Source organism: Rattus norvegicus, chromosome 1, assembly GCF_021556685.1.
Source record: "Rattus norvegicus strain SHRSP/BbbUtx chromosome 1, alternate assembly SHRSP_T2T, whole genome shotgun sequence".
NCBI classification, from domain to species: domain Eukaryota; kingdom Metazoa; phylum Chordata; class Mammalia; order Rodentia; family Muridae; genus Rattus; species Rattus norvegicus.
Genome location: NC_141534.1, coordinates 49751724 through 49770571, shown reverse-complemented (window position 1 = coordinate 49770571; position 18848 = coordinate 49751724). Strand labels below are relative to the sequence as shown.

At 48.1% G+C, this 18848-nt stretch overlaps 1 protein-coding gene across 4 annotated transcripts in view; it reads right to left on the bottom strand.

Annotated features, from left to right (window-relative positions):
• LOC148006947 (uncharacterized) overlaps nt 1–18848 on the bottom strand; it is a 92109-nt gene that overhangs the window by 62011 nt on the left and 11250 nt on the right. The gene's annotated exons all lie outside the window — the stretch shown is intronic.

Genomic DNA, 18848 nt, shown 5'->3' with positions numbered 1-18848 from the left:
GCACACTGTGTTGTCTGTAGTCCTGTTAGGGATGCCTGCTCTGACTCCAGCTGCTGGGACATTACTTGGGTAGGAACTTTCTACTCTGTGATACTCTTAGGGGATTGCTGATGTGTGTTTGTCCCATCACCTGACCAGTCATTCATATGTGACACATGGCTTCAATAACCGACTTCTACAATGTCTCTCTATTATAGTTTGATTATGATTTCCACAGCACATGTGACTACCCCCTCGAAGGTTCATCTGAGTAACATACGGCTTATCAGAAATGATCCCAAAGGGACCTCTCAGTAACATGCTGCAAACTAAGGCTTTTCTGTTGAAGCTGGCTGTCCTTACCACATCCTAAGCTCTGGCTTTGTTCCTGTTTTCTTGATCAAACTCACTGATGAGAAGCAATGCAAGGTAGGGAAGAGTTTATTTGGCTTTCAATTCCAGTCACAGTTCATCATTTTGGGGAAGTCAAGGTAGACGTTTGAAGCAATTACCGTCTGTCTGGTCAAGTGGAGAAATAAATGCAGGGAAGGTGCTTGCTGTTCACTTTCCAACACCCAGAGGCACACTGGTTGGGACGGCCAATCTTCTGACTAGAATAGCTAGAATACCTACCCCACCACCTCAGCTTAGAAGAGGCCACTGAATCCAATTTCCATTACAGGATTGGTCTTGGTTTGATCAATGGGAAACCACAAGACAACAAGCAAGCAGGGGTGTTTGAGCGAAGAGCCTGAAGTTCAAACCAGAAGCCACATCCCCATTCCTTGAATGGATCATTTTGGGGCCCTGCATAACGGTGCATGCCTTTTTTCAAGTACCCAGGAGGCACAGAAAGGTGGATCTCTGGGAGTTCAAAGCCAACCTCATCTACAAAACGATTTTCAGGCTATATGGTGAGACCCTGAGTCAAAAACAAACAAACAAACAAACAAACAAATCAATGATCAGAGAAATCTATACCCAGAAAGCAAAGACAATAAACATGGAAATTATGAAACTGTCGTTCAGTTTGGAGCCCTTGATGACTGACTGGATTTCCCTGTTTTATAACAGTGTCAAGTGCAGTGTCTCAACGTCTTAGCCTTGGGTGTCTCACACTAAAGTACAGCAAGCTGTCGACCTGGGTGACTGTCCTCACTTCGGTCCTCTGGTCTCACATTCTGTTCAGTGTTTTAATGAGAACTGTATCAAATAGTAATAAAATAGTAACAAAATTCTGCTTGAGTTGCAGGAGAGATGGTTCACTGTTAACAACACTTGATGCTCTATCATGAGGACCAAACCTCAGATCCCATGCTCACCTGTAACTCAGTTCTATGGTATCACACACCCTCTTGTGTCCTCCATGGATACCAGTGTGTGTGAGTGTGTGCACACACACACAATGTTAATTTAAATGAAGAAAACATATACATAATATACTCCTCAAAGACACACCTCTTGTAGGAAACTGCCACTATGAGGCTATGTGTTCCATGGTGACCTCTGGCTCTAAGGCAGCCTGTACAGTGATTCCTCAGCAGGACCACTGTCACTATGGAGGGCTCCTTCATGCTCCCTGCAACACACAGTTCCCTCAGCGAACTGATTCCATTCAAAAGGTGGCTGACCTTCTCTAGGCAGATGTGGGAACACACACAACATGCCTGCACGCACATGCACACGTGCGCGCAAACACACACACACAGACACAGACACAGACACAGACACAGACACAGACACACACACACACACACACACACACACACACACACACCTATGTGGAGGCTGGGAACTAACTTAGGTCCCAACAATTTAATTTTTTCTCCTCCTTTCTCTTTCTTCTTCTCTCTCTTTCTCTTTGTCTCTCTGTCTCTCTCTGTCTCAATGACTCTCTCTCTCTCTCCCTTTCAGACATGACTTCATAATGTCAACTTCCTCCAGGCACCAGCCTGCCTTTGCAACATATAGGAATTGTTAAAGGAGGTCAAACCGTTCATTACTAACAAAATTCTGCTTGAGTTGCTGGAGAGATGGTTCACTGTTAACAACACTTGATGCTCTATCATGAGGACCAAACCTCAGATCTCATGCTCACCCGTAACTCAGTTTTATGGTATCACACACCTCTTGTGGCCTCCATGGGTACCAGTATGTGTGCGTGTGTGTGCACGCACACACAATGTGAATTTAAATGAAGAAAAGATATACATAATATACTCCTCAAAGACACACCTCCTGTAGGAAACTGTCACTATGAGGCTGGTTGTTCCATGGTGGCCTGTGGCTCTAAGGCAGCCTGCACAGTGTTTCCTCAGCAGGACCACTGTCACTATGGAGAGCTCCTTCATGTGCCCTGCAACACAGTTCCCTCAGCGAACTGATTCCATTCAAAAGATGGCTGATGTTCTCAGGGCAGATGTGGGGACGCACACAACATACCTGCATGCACATGCACACGTGCACGCAAACACACACCCACACACACCTGCCTATATTAGCAACACTTTAGAAGCTCAGGTAGGGCAGCTGTCTACATTAAGGCTAGCCTGGGCTATAGAGCAAGCCTCAGCCTCAAAACCAAAAAAATGCATGCTAAAAGTCCCTTAGGTCTAACTGTTCCACTGTTATGAGCAGTTAGTACAGCACACTGGGTCTGACTTAGAAGGATCTGGAAGCTGCAGAGATGGCAGGCAGCACTAGCTGCTCTTCTAGGGACCCAGGTTTGGTTCCCTCACACTCACATGGAGGCTCCTAATACAGACCACAACTCCAGACCCAGGGGATCCGACACCTCCACTGACACACAGGGGATCGCAACATCTATGCAAACAGACACCTATGCAGAGAAAATATGATGTAAAACAGCTGACATGGGGCTGACGAGATGGCTCAGTAGGTAAAGTGCAAATGTTCTGAGGTCAACCCCAACCCAACTAAAACAGCAGCAGCAACAAAAAGAACAGCATAGAGCATGGTGGAGCACCTATGACCACACTAAGTCAACCTGTATAGTGATTCTTCAGCAGGACCAGCTGAAGGCTGGGAAGGGCAGACCTCTGGAGCCTGACAGCCACTCAGCCTGGCCACTTGGAGAACTTCAGACTAGTGTGAGCCTTTGTATCACAGATGCAGGGGACATCACTGCCCGTCCAGTCAGCTCAGTGCATAAAGCACTTGATGTCAAGTTTTACTCCAGAGTTCTCCAGGTCCCACAGGAGAACAAGAACAACTCCAGCAAGATGTCCTCTGACCTCTACATGTGTACCAAACCTACACATACACACACACACACACACACACACACACACACACTCACAAACACATGCATACATACAAACAGTCACACACACACTCACAAACACATGCAGACATACACTCACAAACACATGCAGACATACACTCACAAACACATGCACACATGCATACACACACACAGTCACAAACACATGCACACATGCATACACACACAGTCACAAACACATGCAGACATATATGGATGCAATCACACACACACACACACACACACACACACACACACACACACACATACACACACAGTGACAGTGTCCTAAAGCAGATGGCCAGGAGATAAGAAGATAAAGAAGAAGAAAAGCTGTGGCCAGGATGTTCTGCACTAGGAATGCCCTATACTGAGCAAGCTTATTCATAAGCACAGGACCTTATAGACAGCTTTTAGGGGAGAGATGGGGCAAGGGGATGAAGTCAGCAGGAAGCTAATCAATCAATGTTCTATAAGAGGAACACAGGGTGTCTTAGAGTGCCACATATGGAGCACAAAAAGGCCTTAGGACTGATAATTCTGCCTGTTCAGGGATAAAAACCAAGCTCCCAGGAACTGAAGCCTTAAGTCCTCCAAGGCCCTGACCCCAGCCTCAGACTGGATCTTGCCAAGTCTGCTCCTCGGCAACGACATTAAACTAGGTTCCTCTATCTTATCAACCCAGCCTTGGAGAAGACTTGGATTGGCCTGGCTCTCAACACAGACAGACACAGGGACAGATACACAGACAGACTTATACATACAGCACCCGCACAGCAGCTCACAACAACAACCATCTGTAACTCCAGTTCCAGGAAACCCAATGTCCTCTTCCAGCTTTTCCCAGCACCAGGCAGGCAAGTGGTAAATGCAAGACATATGTGCAGGCAAAAAACCCTTCTAATACATACAGGATACCCAACTGACACGCATACAAATGCTCTCGGATTGAGGAAGAGCAGAAGTCGGTATTGAACGTTTACAATTTTCTCTACAGTTGATTCACATGTGTGCTGAGAGAGCACTGGGCAGGGCAAGAGAGTGCACTCGTGACCACATGCACGCTAACCACACACTTCACCCCTGAGCTACACACCCAGGTCCCAAATCGATTATCAACACGAACTGACCACAGTAGTCACTGGTCCACAAACCCAGCAGGAATCAGAGGTAAGATGACCACCAATACCTGCCAACACACGGTGACAAATGAACCATCCTGAATGCAAGCGGGCAGTTGGCCGGGTTCTCTGTGCACCTGTAGGGTGCCTTCGGGACACTGACCTATGGTGGTACGAGCCGCCGAGACGGTGACCACCGGTTCGGATCTTCTGGTCATCCTGCTACTGCACATGAGTCTGCACAGCCCTGGCTGCACCTGCAGGCCCTTGTTGACCCCCTGCTGGCCCCTGCCCGGCCTTTCCCGCCCCTCCCCGCCCCCTGCCCGCCCCTGCCCGCCCATCCGGGACCCCTGCCCGCCCCTCCCCGCCCTTTTCCGACCCCTTCCCGCTCCCTCCCGCCCCTGCCCGCCCCTCCCCGCCCCCTGCCCGCCCCTGCCCGCCCCTGCCACTCCCCGCCCATGCCCGCCCCTGCCCTCTGGTCCCTGCTGTTCCCTACTCCTCCCTGCTTCTTCCAGCTCCTGGCTTAGCTGCTTCAGGACTCCCACTCTTCCTAAGGAGACCAAGGCTGTGAACAGGGTCCACAGTCCCCAGTCTTGGGGGCAGGGGGAACGCGGGGTCTTAGGATGTGGCATATGTAGTTTCCAGGTCTGGAGTGGGGTAGGGTCCTGGACGTTCCGGATGTGTAGATTACAAAGGGCACGATCAGCGCGCAGAAGGCTGAGGTGTTGGGAGAAGACACAGGCTGTGGACTTTGAATGCTTCCTTGCAACACACCTCTGGACTCTTTCTTTGGACCCCCTCGTCGTCTGTTTTTGTGTATTTTCGAAGCAGAGAGGATGACTAAAAGTGTCCCTCAGAGTTAGCCGGGACTGGAATGCCCTGGCTAGAATTCCTGAACATGTCACAAGCCAGAAGGAGCAGGATACAGTGTCTGTCAGTTCTCAGGGACTTTGAGATCCCTCCAAGGGTGCCGGGGCACTGTCAGGGGACAACCCTGGGGAACGTGAATGGAAGGTGATCTGAAGACCGTGTCCATGAAAGGACACTGAGGGCTACGGATCGCTGCTGTGTAAAACACCTGCGGCCAAAGTCACACCTTGTCTGGACTTCTAATTACCTCTACCTTGCTAGAAATGGGTCCTCCCACAAACGGTTCACATGATCCACAGGATGTGGGCATGCAAAAAGTTATTTCTGCAGAGGGCACCCAACTACCGTAAACCCTACTGGCTGTGGTGAAGCTGGGCTTTTTTTTTTTTTTCATCTTTATTGACTTGAGTATTTCTTATTTACATTTCGATTGTTATCCCCTTTCCTGGTTTCCGGGCCAACATCCTCCTAATCCTTCCCCCTCCCATTCTATATTGGTGTTCCTCTCCCCATCCTCCCCTGATTACTGCCCTCCCCACAACAATCACGTTTCCTGGGGGTTCAGTCTTAGCAGGACCCAGGGCTTCCCCTTCCACTGGTGCTCTTACTAGGCTATTCATTGCTACCTATGAGGTCAGAGTCCAGGGTCAGTCCATGTATAGTCTTTAGGTAGTGGCTTAGTCCCTGGAAGCTCTGGTTGCTTGGCATTGTTGTTCATATGGGGTCATGAGCCCCTTCAAGCTCTTCCAGTCCTTTCTCTGATTCCTTCAACGGGGGTCCCGTTCTCAGTTCAGTGGTTTTCTGCTGGCATTCGTCCATGTATTTGTTGTATTCTGGCTGTGTCTCTCAGGAGAGATCTACATCCGGTTCCTGTCGGCCTGCACTCCTTTGCTTCATACATCTTATTTAATTCGATGGATGTATAAGTATGGTCCACATGTGGGGCATGCTCTGAATGGGTGTTCCTTCTGACTTTGTTTTAAAGTTTGCCTCCCTATTCCCTGACAAGGGTATTCTTGTTCCCCTTTTCAAGAAGGACAGAACCATTCCCATTTTGGTCATCCCTCTTGAGTTTCATGTGTTCTGTGCACCTAGGGCAATTCAAGCATTTGGGCTAATATCCACATATCAATGAGTGCATACCATGAGTGTTTTTCTTTGAGTGGGTTACCTCGCTCAGGATGATATTTTCCAGTTCCCTCCATTTGTCTATGAGATTCTTAAAGGCATTGTTTTTTATGATGCTGGGCCTTTTACCCCAGAGCTTGGTCACACACAAATACACACACACACACACACACACACACACACACACACACACACACATACATATATATGTGTATATTTACATGCATATATATTATCATTCCGAAAGGGGAAAATCTTACCAAATTTATTTCATTTATATCAATGTTTCTGGTTTTTGTTTGCCTGCATGCATGTATGTGCACCATGTGTGTTCCTAGTTCCCCAGGTAGGTCAGTAAAGGCACTGGATCCAATTGCTTCTGTTCCTTGAATGCTGGGATTAAAGCTGGGCACCACCATGACAGGCTTTAGCCTTACACTGTCATTACATAGTTACTTAACTCCAGACAAAGTGCAAGTGTAACTATTGAAAGCAGATGAAACCTTGGGTGTATACCATTATCTGAGAAAAAACGCTGACCAAGAAGGGCTTTGTCCCAGGTGAGGTCTATACTAATTAAAGATGAATCATCCTTGGTCTCATTTGTCTTGGAATGTTCCATTTACATCTTCCTTTTGCAGACTCCCTCTGGCTATTCTCCCCACACCCCACTCCCTCCCTCACAGGCAGGCTGTAGGACTCCAGGGTTCTGAAAGGACAGCCATTCTGCTTTGCTTCTGCACTTTCCTGCCTCTCCACTTCCTCTCTCTGGCCACTCCTCAGTCCCCCTTGTGGGCTTACTCTTTCCCTTACCCAATTCTGCAGCACCTCCCAGGGAAACATCATTCCACCCCATCACTTCAGTAACCACCCATCATGCTGACAACTCTGAAATCCTTTTACTCAACCTGCTTGTCTATGAGCAGGCTCATCCTCTCTATTTAAACTTCCTAGGACTGGAGTTCAATTCCCAGCACCCAGCACTGGCTTACAACCGCCTGTAATCTCGGGCTCCAGGAGCAGCCATTACCCTGGCTTTGTCAGGCACCTTATTCACATGGAGCCCACCCCATCATTTAAATAAAAACAGGGCTGAGAGATCGCTCAGTAGCTGAGTACTAGTTTCTTAGGCCCTACCATGGTGTTTCCCTCCCCCCTCGCTGAGCCTTTTAGCCTGCTATAGCAAGTTGTTCACACCCATGGGAGCTGCTCTTAGCCCCTGATTTGGGGCTGGGATTTCCATGGCCCCCTTCTTCCCCACCGAGCCTTCCAGCTTGTTGTTTAAGAAGTTGTTCATGCCCCTGATTGGGCCTGGGACTTTCCACCACACAGACTTATCCTGTTTTCCTGGTTAGGGATTTGCACCTGCCTTGTTGTTTTCCATGACTTTTCCCTCTGGTATATAAGGAGATCTCAGTAAAGTGTTGGTGGTACTCTCTGACAATGGGTGACCCGTGTACTTGTTTTCATTCAACCTGCAGAACTACACACGACATTCACACACTGGAGGCTCAGGCACCAACACTAGTTGTACTTGTAGAGGACCTGGGTTCAGTCCTAGCCCCCACATGGTGGCTCACAAGTCTGTTCCAGGGGGTTCCATGCTCTCCTGTCTCCAATGTGCATATAAAAACATGGCAACACATCCTCACATGAATAAATCTTGGCCTATTTCTGGTAAATTTTTGCACAACCATATTGCATGTTCCTTAGGTAGAGGCACAATATGTTCCTGATGTGTAGCCCTGGCCCCCCAGAGACTGACATGACTTCTTTTCATTAACTACATGCTATGCAGTGACACATCTATCTATGCAGGTTAGTGCACACTGTGTTGTCTGTAGTCCTGTTAGGGATGCCTGCTCTGACTCCAGCTGCTGGGACATTACTTGGGTAGGAACTTTCTACTCTGTGATACTCTTAGGGGATTGCTGATGTGTGTTTGTCCCATCACCTGACCAGTCATTCATATGTGACACATGGCTTCAATAACCGACTTCTACAATGTCTCTCTATTATAGTTTGATTATGATTTCCACAGCACATGTGACTACCCCCTCGAAGGTTCATCTGAGTAACATACGGCTTATCAGAAATGATCCCAAAGGGACCTCTCAGTAACATGCTGCAAACTAAGGCTTTTCTGTTGAAGCTGGCTGTCCTTACCACATCCTAAGCTCTGGCTTTGTTCCTGTTTTCTTGATCAAACTCACTGATGAGAAGCAATGCAAGGTAGGGAAGAGTTTATTTGGCTTTCAATTCCAGTCACAGTTCATCATTTTGGGGAAGTCAAGGTAGACGTTTGAAGCAATTACCGTCTGTCTGGTCAAGTGGAGAAATAAATGCAGGGAAGGTGCTTGCTGTTCACTTTCCAACACCCAGAGGCACACTGGTTGGGACGGCCAATCTTCTGACTAGAATAGCTAGAATACCTACCCCACCACCTCAGCTTAGAAGAGGCCACTGAATCCAATTTCCATTACAGGATTGGTCTTGGTTTGATCAATGGGAAACCACAAGACAACAAGCAAGCAGGGGTGTTTGAGCGAAGAGCCTGAAGTTCAAACCAGAAGCCACATCCCCATTCCTTGAATGGATCATTTTGGGGCCCTGCATAACGGTGCATGCCTTTTTTCAAGTACCCAGGAGGCACAGAAAGGTGGATCTCTGGGAGTTCAAAGCCAACCTCATCTACAAAACGATTTTCAGGCTATATGGTGAGACCCTGAGTCAAAAACAAACAAACAAACAAACAAACAAATCAATGATCAGAGAAATCTATACCCAGAAAGCAAAGACAATAAACATGGAAATTATGAAACTGTCGTTCAGTTTGGAGCCCTTGATGACTGACTGGATTTCCCTGTTTTATAACAGTGTCAAGTGCAGTGTCTCAACGTCTTAGCCTTGGGTGTCTCACACTAAAGTACAGCAAGCTGTCGACCTGGGTGACTGTCCTCACTTCGGTCCTCTGGTCTCACATTCTGTTCAGTGTTTTAATGAGAACTGTATCAAATAGTAATAAAATAGTAACAAAATTCTGCTTGAGTTGCAGGAGAGATGGTTCACTGTTAACAACACTTGATGCTCTATCATGAGGACCAAACCTCAGATCCCATGCTCACCTGTAACTCAGTTCTATGGTATCACACACCCTCTTGTGTCCTCCATGGATACCAGTGTGTGTGAGTGTGTGCACACACACACAATGTTAATTTAAATGAAGAAAACATATACATAATATACTCCTCAAAGACACACCTCTTGTAGGAAACTGCCACTATGAGGCTATGTGTTCCATGGTGACCTCTGGCTCTAAGGCAGCCTGTACAGTGATTCCTCAGCAGGACCACTGTCACTATGGAGGGCTCCTTCATGCTCCCTGCAACACACAGTTCCCTCAGCGAACTGATTCCATTCAAAAGGTGGCTGACCTTCTCTAGGCAGATGTGGGAACACACACAACATGCCTGCACGCACATGCACACGTGCGCGCAAACACACACACACAGACACAGACACAGACACAGACACAGACACAGACACACACACACACACACACACACACACACACACACACCTATGTGGAGGCTGGGAACTAACTTAGGTCCCAACAATTTAATTTTTTCTCCTCCTTTCTCTTTCTTCTTCTCTCTCTTTCTCTTTGTCTCTCTGTCTCTCTCTGTCTCAATGACTCTCTCTCTCTCTCCCTTTCAGACATGACTTCATAATGTCAACTTCCTCCAGGCACCAGCCTGCCTTTGCAACATATAGGAATTGTTAAAGGAGGTCAAACCGTTCATTACTAACAAAATTCTGCTTGAGTTGCTGGAGAGATGGTTCACTGTTAACAACACTTGATGCTCTATCATGAGGACCAAACCTCAGATCTCATGCTCACCCGTAACTCAGTTTTATGGTATCACACACCTCTTGTGGCCTCCATGGGTACCAGTATGTGTGCGTGTGTGTGCACGCACACACAATGTGAATTTAAATGAAGAAAAGATATACATAATATACTCCTCAAAGACACACCTCCTGTAGGAAACTGTCACTATGAGGCTGGTTGTTCCATGGTGGCCTGTGGCTCTAAGGCAGCCTGCACAGTGTTTCCTCAGCAGGACCACTGTCACTATGGAGAGCTCCTTCATGTGCCCTGCAACACAGTTCCCTCAGCGAACTGATTCCATTCAAAAGATGGCTGATGTTCTCAGGGCAGATGTGGGGACGCACACAACATACCTGCATGCACATGCACACGTGCACGCAAACACACACCCACACACACCTGCCTATATTAGCAACACTTTAGAAGCTCAGGTAGGGAAGTTTTCTACACTAAGGCTAACCTGGGCTATAGAGCAACCCTCAGCCTCAAAACCAAAAGAATGCATGCTAAAAGTCCCTTAGGTCTAACTGTTCCACTGTTATGAGCAGTTAGTACAGCACACTGGGTCTGACTTAGAAGGATCTGGAAGCTGCAGAGATGGCAGGCAGCACTAGCTGCTCTTCTAGGGACCCAGGTTTGGTTCCCTCACACTCACATGGAGGCTCCTAATACAGACCACAACCCCAGACCCAGGGGACCCGACACCTCCACTGACACACAGGGGATCGCAACATCTATGCAAACAGACACCTATGCAGAGAAAATATGATGTAAAACAGCTGACATGGGGCTGACGAGATGGCTCAGTAGGTAAAGTGCAAATGTTCTGAGGTCAACCCCAACCCAACTAAAACAGCAGCAGCAACAAAAAGAACAGCATAGAGCATGGTGGAGCACCTATGACCACACTAAGTCAACCTGTATAGTGATTCTTCAGCAGGACCAGCTGAAGGCTGGGAAGGGCAGACCTCTGGAGCCTGACAGCCACTCAGCCTGGCCACTTGGAGAACTTCAGACTAGTGTGAGCCTTTGTATCACAGATGCAGGGGACATCACTGCCCGTCCAGTCAGCTCAGTGCATAAAGCACTTGATGTCAAGTTTTACTCCAGAGTTCTCCAGGTCCCACAGGAGAACAAGAACAACTCCAGCAAGATGTCCTCTGACCTCTACATGTGTACCAAACCTACACATACACACACACACACACACACACACACACACACACACACACTCACAAACACATGCATACATACAAACAGTCACACACACACTCACAAACACATGCAGACATACACTCACAAACACATGCAGACATACACTCACAAACACATGCACACATGCATACACACACACAGTCACAAACACATGCACACATGCATACACACACAGTCACAAACACATGCAGACATATATGGATGCAATCACACACACACACACACACACACACACACACACACACATACACACACAGTGACAGTGTCCTAAAGCAGATGGCCAGGAGATAAGAAGATAAAGAAGAAGAAAAGCTGTGGCCAGGATGTTCTGCAGAAGCAATACCCTATACTGAGCAAGCTTATTCATAAGCACAGGACCTTATAGACAGCTTTTAGGGGAGAGATGGGGCAAGGGGATGAAGTCAGCAGGAAGCTAATCAATCAATGTTCTATAAGAGGAACACAGGGTGTCTTAGAGTGCCACATATGGAGCACAAAAAGGCCTTAGGACTGATAATTCTGCCTGTTCAGGGATAAAAACCAAGCTCCCAGGAACTGAAGCCTTAAGTCCTCCAAGGCCCTGACCCCAGCCTCAGACTGGATCTTGCCAAGTCTGCTCCTCGGCAACGACATTAAACTAGGTTCCTCTATCTTATCAACCCAGCCTTGGAGAAGACTTGGATTGGCCTGGCTCTCAACACAGACAGACACAGGGACAGATACACAGACAGACTTATACATACAGCACCCGCACAGCAGCTCACAACAACAACCATCTGTAACTCCAGTTCCAGGAAACCCAATGTCCTCTTCCAGCTTTTCCCAGCACCAGGCAGGCAAGTGGTAAATGCAAGACATATGTGCAGGCAAAAAACCCTTCTAATACATACAGGATACCCAACTGACACGCATACAAATGCTCTCGGATTGAGGAAGAGCAGAAGTCGGTATTGAACGTTTACAATTTTCTCTACAGTTGATTCACATGTGTGCTGAGAGAGCACTGGGCAGGGCAAGAGAGTGCACTCGTGACCACATGCACGCTAACCACACACTTCACCCCTGAGCTACACACCCAGGTCCCAAATCGATTATCAACACGAACTGACCACAGTAGTCACTGGTCCACAAACCCAGCAGGAATCAGAGGTAAGATGACCACCAATACCTGCCAACACACGGTGACAAATGAACCATCCTGAATGCAAGCGGGCAGTTGGCCGGGTTCTCTGTGCACCTGTAGGGTGCCTTCGGGACACTGACCTATGGTGGTACGAGCCGCCGAGACGGTGACCACCGGTTCGGATCTTCTGGTCATCCTGCTACTGCACATGAGTCTGCACAGCCCTGGCTGCACCTGCAGGCCCTTGTTGACCCCCTGCTGGCCCCTCCCCGCCCTTTTCCGACCCCTTCCCGCTCCCTCCCGCCCCTGCCCGCCCCTCCCCGCCCCCTGCCCGCCCCTGCCCGCCCCTGCCCGCCCCTGCCCGGCCCTCCCCTGCCCGGCCCTCCCCGCCCCCTGCCCGCCCCTGCCCGCCCCTGCCCGGCCCTCCCCTGCCACTCCCCGCCCATGCCCGCCCCTGCCCTCTGGTCCCTGCTGTTCCCTACTCCTCCCTGCTTCTTCCAGCTCCTGGCTTAGCTGCTTCAGGACTCCCACTCTTCCTAAGGAGACCAAGGCTGTGAACAGGGTCCACAGTCCCCAGTCTTGGGGGCAGGGGGAACGCGGGGTCTTAGGATGTGGCATATGTAGTTTCCAGGTCTGGAGTGGGGTAGGGTCCTGGACGTTCCGGATGTGTAGATTACAAAGGGCACGATCAGCGCGCAGAAGGCTGAGGTGTTGGGAGAAGACACAGGCTGTGGACTTTGAATGCTTCCTTGCAACACACCTCTGGACTCTTTCTTTGGACCCCCTCGTCGTCTGTTTTTGTGTATTTTCGAAGCAGAGAGGATGACTAAAAGTGTCCCTCAGAGTTAGCCGGGACTGGAATGCCCTGGCTAGAATTCCTGAACATGTCACAAGCCAGAAGGAGCAGGATACAGTGTCTGTCAGTTCTCAGGGACTTTGAGATCCCTCCAAGGGTGCCGGGGCACTGTCAGGGGACAACCCTGGGGAACGTGAATGGAAGGTGATCTGAAGACCGTGTCCATGAAAGGACACTGAGGGCTACGGATCGCTGCTGTGTAAAACACCTGCGGCCAAAGTCACACCTTGTCTGGACTTCTAATTACCTCTACCTTGCTAGAAATGGGTCCTCCCACAAACGGTTCACATGATCCACAGGATGTGGGCATGCAAAAAGTTATTTCTGCAGAGGGCACCCAACTACCGTAAACCCTACTGGCTGTGGTGAAGCTGGGCTTTTTTTTTTTTTTCATCTTTATTGACTTGAGTATTTCTTATTTACATTTCGATTGTTATCCCCTTTCCTGGTTTCCGGGCCAACATCCTCCTAATCCTTCCCCCTCCCATTCTATATTGGTGTTCCTCTCCCCATCCTCCCCTGATTACTGCCCTCCCCACAACAATCACGTTTCCTGGGGGTTCAGTCTTAGCAGGACCCAGGGCTTCCCCTTCCACTGGTGCTCTTACTAGGCTATTCATTGCTACCTATGAGGTCAGAGTCCAGGGTCAGTCCATGTATAGTCTTTAGGTAGTGGCTTAGTCCCTGGAAGCTCTGGTTGCTTGGCATTGTTGTTCATATGGGGTCATGAGCCCCTTCAAGCTCTTCCAGTCCTTTCTCTGATTCCTTCAACGGGGGTCCCGTTCTCAGTTCAGTGGTTTTCTGCTGGCATTCGTCCATGTATTTGTTGTATTCTGGCTGTGTCTCTCAGGAGAGATCTACATCCGGTTCCTGTCGGCCTGCACTCCTTTGCTTCATACATCTTATTTAATTCGATGGATGTATAAGTATGGTCCACATGTGGGGCATGCTCTGAATGGGTGTTCCTTCTGACTTTGTTTTAAAGTTTGCCTCCCTATTCCCTGACAAGGGTATTCTTGTTCCCCTTTTCAAGAAGGACAGAACCATTCCCATTTTGGTCATCCCTCTTGAGTTTCATGTGTTCTGTGCACCTAGGGCAATTCAAGCATTTGGGCTAATATCCACATATCAATGAGTGCATACCATGAGTGTTTTTCTTTGAGTGGGTTACCTCGCTCAGGATGATATTTTCCAGTTCCCTCCATTTGTCTATGAGATTCTTAAAGGCATTGTTTTTTATGATGCTGGGCCTTTTACCCCAGAGCTTGGTCACACACAAATACACACACACACACACACACACACACACACACACACACACACACACACATACATATATATGTGTATATTTACATGCATATATATTATCATTCCGAAAGGGGAAAATCTTACCAAATTTATTTCATTTATATCAATGTTTCTGGTTTTTGTTTGCCTGCATGCATGTATGTGCACCATGTGTGTTCCTAGTTCCCCAGGTAGGTCAGTAAAGGCACTGGATCCAATTGCTTCTGTTCCTTGAATGCTGGGATTAAAGCTGGGCACCACCATGACAGGCTTTAGCCTTACACTGTCATTACATAGTTACTTAACTCCAGACAAAGTGCAAGTGTAACTATTGAAAGCAGATGAAACCTTGGGTGTATACCATTATCTGAGAAAAAACGCTGACCAAGAAGGGCTTTGTCCCAGGTGAGGTCTATACTAATTAAAGATGAATCATCCTTGGTCTCATTTGTCTTGGAATGTTCCATTTACATCTTCCTTTTGCAGACTCCCTCTGGCTATTCTCCCCACACCCCACTCCCTCCCTCACAGGCAGGCTGTAGGACTCCAGGGTTCTGAAAGGACAGCCATTCTGCTTTGCTTCTGCACTTTCCTGCCTCTCCACTTCCTCTCTCTGGCCACTCCTCAGTCCCCCTTGTGGGCTTACTCTTTCCCTTACCCAATTCTGCAGCACCTCCCAGGGAAACATCATTCCACCCCATCACTTCAGTAACCACCCATCATGCTGACAACTCTGAAATCCTTTTACTCAACCTGCTTGTCTATGAGCAGGCTCATCCTCTCTATTTAAACTTCCTAGGATTGGAGTTCAATTCCCAGCACCCAGCACTGGCTTACAACCGCCTGTAATCTCTGGCTCCAGGAGCAGCCATTACCCTGGCTTTGTCAGGCACCTTATTCACATGGAGCCCACCCCACCATTTAAATAAAAAGGGGGCTGAGAGATCGCTCAGTAGTTGAGTACTAGTTTGTTGGGCCCTACCGTGGTGTTTCCCTCCCTCCTCGCTGAGCCTTTTAGCCTGATATAGCAAGAAGTTGTTCACACCCTTGAGAGCTGCTCTTAGCCCCTGATTTGGGCTGGGATTTCCATGGTCCCCTTCCTCCCCACCGAGCCTTCCAGCTTGTTGTGTAAGAAGTTGTTTGTGCCCCTGATTGGGCCTGGGACTTTCTACCACACAAACTTTTCCTGTTTTCCTGGTTAGGGATTTTCACCTGCCTTGTTGTTTTCCATGACTTTTCCCTCTGGTATATAAGGAGATCTCAGTAAAGTGTTGGTGGCACTCTCTGAAAATGGGTGACTCGTGTACGTGTTTTCTTTCAACCCGCCGACCTACGCACGACATTCACACACTGGCGGCTCAGGCACCAACACTAGTTGTTCTTGTAGAGGACAAGGGTTCAGTCCTAGCCCCCACATGGTGGCTCACCAGTCTGTTCCAGGGGGCTCCATGCTCACCTGTCTCCAATGTGCATACACAAACAGTGGAACACATCTTCACATGAATAAATCTTGGCCTATTTCTGTTAAATATTTGTAGAACCGTATTGCATGTTCCTGAGGTAGAGGCACAACTTGTTCCTGATGTGTAGCCCTGGCCCCACAGGGACTGATAAGACTTCTTTTCATTAACTACAGGCTATGCAGTGACACATCTGTCTATGCAGGTTAGTGCACACTGTGTTGGCTGTAGTCCTGTTAGGGATGACCCTGCTCTGACTCCAGATGCTGGGACATTACTTGGGTAGGAACTTTCTACTCCGTGATGCTCTTAGGGGATTGCTGATGTGTATTTGTCCTGTCACCCGACCAGTCATGCAGATGTGACACATGGCTTCAATAACCGACTTCTACAATGTCTCTCTATTATAGTTTGATTATGATTTCCACAGCACATGTGACTACCCCCTCGAAGGTTCATCTGAGTAACATACGGCTTATCAGAAATGATCCCAAAGGGACCTCTCAGTAACATGCTGCACACTAAGGCTTTTCTGTTGAAGCTGGCTGTCCTTACCACATCCTAAGCTCTGGCTTTGTTCCTGTTTTCTTGATCAAACTCACTGATGAGAAGCAATGCAAGGTAGGGAAGAGTTTATTTGGCTTTCAATTCCAGTCACAGTTCATCATTTTGGGGAAGTCAAGGTAGACGTTTGAAGCAATTACCGTCTGTCTGGTCAAGTGGAGAAATAAATGCAGGGAAGGTGCTTGCTGTTCACTTTCCAACACCCAGAGGCACACTGGTTGGGACGGCCAATCTTCTGACTAGAATAGCTAGAATACCTACCCCACCACCTCAGCTTAGAAGAGGCCACTGAATCCAATTTCCATTACAGGATTGGTCTTGGTTTGATCAATGGGAAACCACAAGACAACAAGCAAGCAGGGGTGTTTGAGCGAAGAGCCTCAAGTTCAAACCAGAAGCCACATCCCCATTCCTTGAATGGATCATTTTGGGGACCCTGCATAATGGCACATGCGTTTAAATCGAGTACTCAGGCGGCACAGAAAGGTGGATCTCTGGGACTTCAAAACCTACATCATCTACAAAACGATTTTCAGGCTATATGATGAGACCCTGACTCAAAAACAAACAAACAAACAAATCAATGATCAGAGAAAATTATACCCGGAAAGCAAAGACAATAAACATGGAAATTATGAAACTGTCGTTCACTCTGGAGCCCTTGATGATTGACTGGATTTCCCCTTTTTATAACAGTGTCAAGTGCAATGTCTCAACGTCTTAGCCTTGGGTGTCTCACACTAAAGTACAGCAAGCTGACCACCTGGGTCACTTTGGTCATCTGGACTCACATTCTGTTTAGTGTTTTAATGAGAACTGTAAGGGTGGTGGCTCATCCTCTCTGAACACACATTGCCATCCCCATCCCACCCCCAGTGCACAGGGCTGCAACACCACGAGTCCCACCCACTCTCTCCAGGGTGTGTAACAAGGTCACTAGAATCCTACAGCCAGATGCTCCCAGAGGATGTCCCAAGGCAATGGCTCCTCCATCGATGTTCACCTGTAGAGAAGAAGAGCTTTAAGTCTTAAGTCAGTCCTCTGAACACAGGCTCATACCTGTTTTATCTCACCCCACCCTACCCCCAATGTTATGCTAGCAAACTATCCTTTCAAACCCAGCTTTCACTGTAAACCTTAGGAAGAAGCAATGCCTGTGTGACACCTGCTGCCTCCCTGTTTCTAGAATGTTCCACTGATTCTGATGTGACCTAACACACTCAGTTCCTTGCTGTGAAAACCAACAAAAACCCAACTGAAAATTAACTTGTGCTTGTTCAATTCTAGCCAAGGTGAGCAGTCATGGGGAATGACCTCATTTCTTATACTTCACAGCTCTAAACATGGACCGTGCAAGCTCATGGGCAAACACAGCTTCACGTTGGTTACCTTCTCGGGGCTTAATCCAAGTTCTGTAGCTATTGCTGCAGACACTGCTGCAAAGGCTTCATTGATTTCAAACACGTCAACATCCTCCAGGGACCAGCCTGCCTTTGCAACCTACAGGAACGGTTAAGGGAGGCCAAACCATTCATTAGTAAGAAAATTCTGCTTGAGTTGCTGGAGAGATGATTCACTGTTAACAACACTTGATGCTCTATCATGAGGACCAAACCTCAGATCCCATGCTCACCTGTAACTCAGTTCTATGGTATCACACACCCTCTTGTGGCCTCCATGGGTACAAGTGTGTGCGAGTGTGTGCATGCACACAATATTAATTTAAATGAAGAAAATATATATATAATATACTCCTCAAAGACACACCTCTTGTAGGAAACTGCCACTGTGAGTCTGGGTGTTCCATGGTGGCCTGTGGCTCTAAGGCAGCCTGCACAGTGTTTCCTCATGAGGACCACTGTCAGTATGGAGGGCTCCTTCATGCTCCCTTCAACACACAGTTCCCTCAGCGAACTGATTCCATTCAAAAGGTGGCTGACGTTCTCTAGGCAGATGTGGGGACGCACACAACAGGCATGCACGCGCACACACAAACACACACACACACACACACACACACACACACACACCCATGTATAATAGCAACACTTTAGAAGCTCAGGTAGGGCA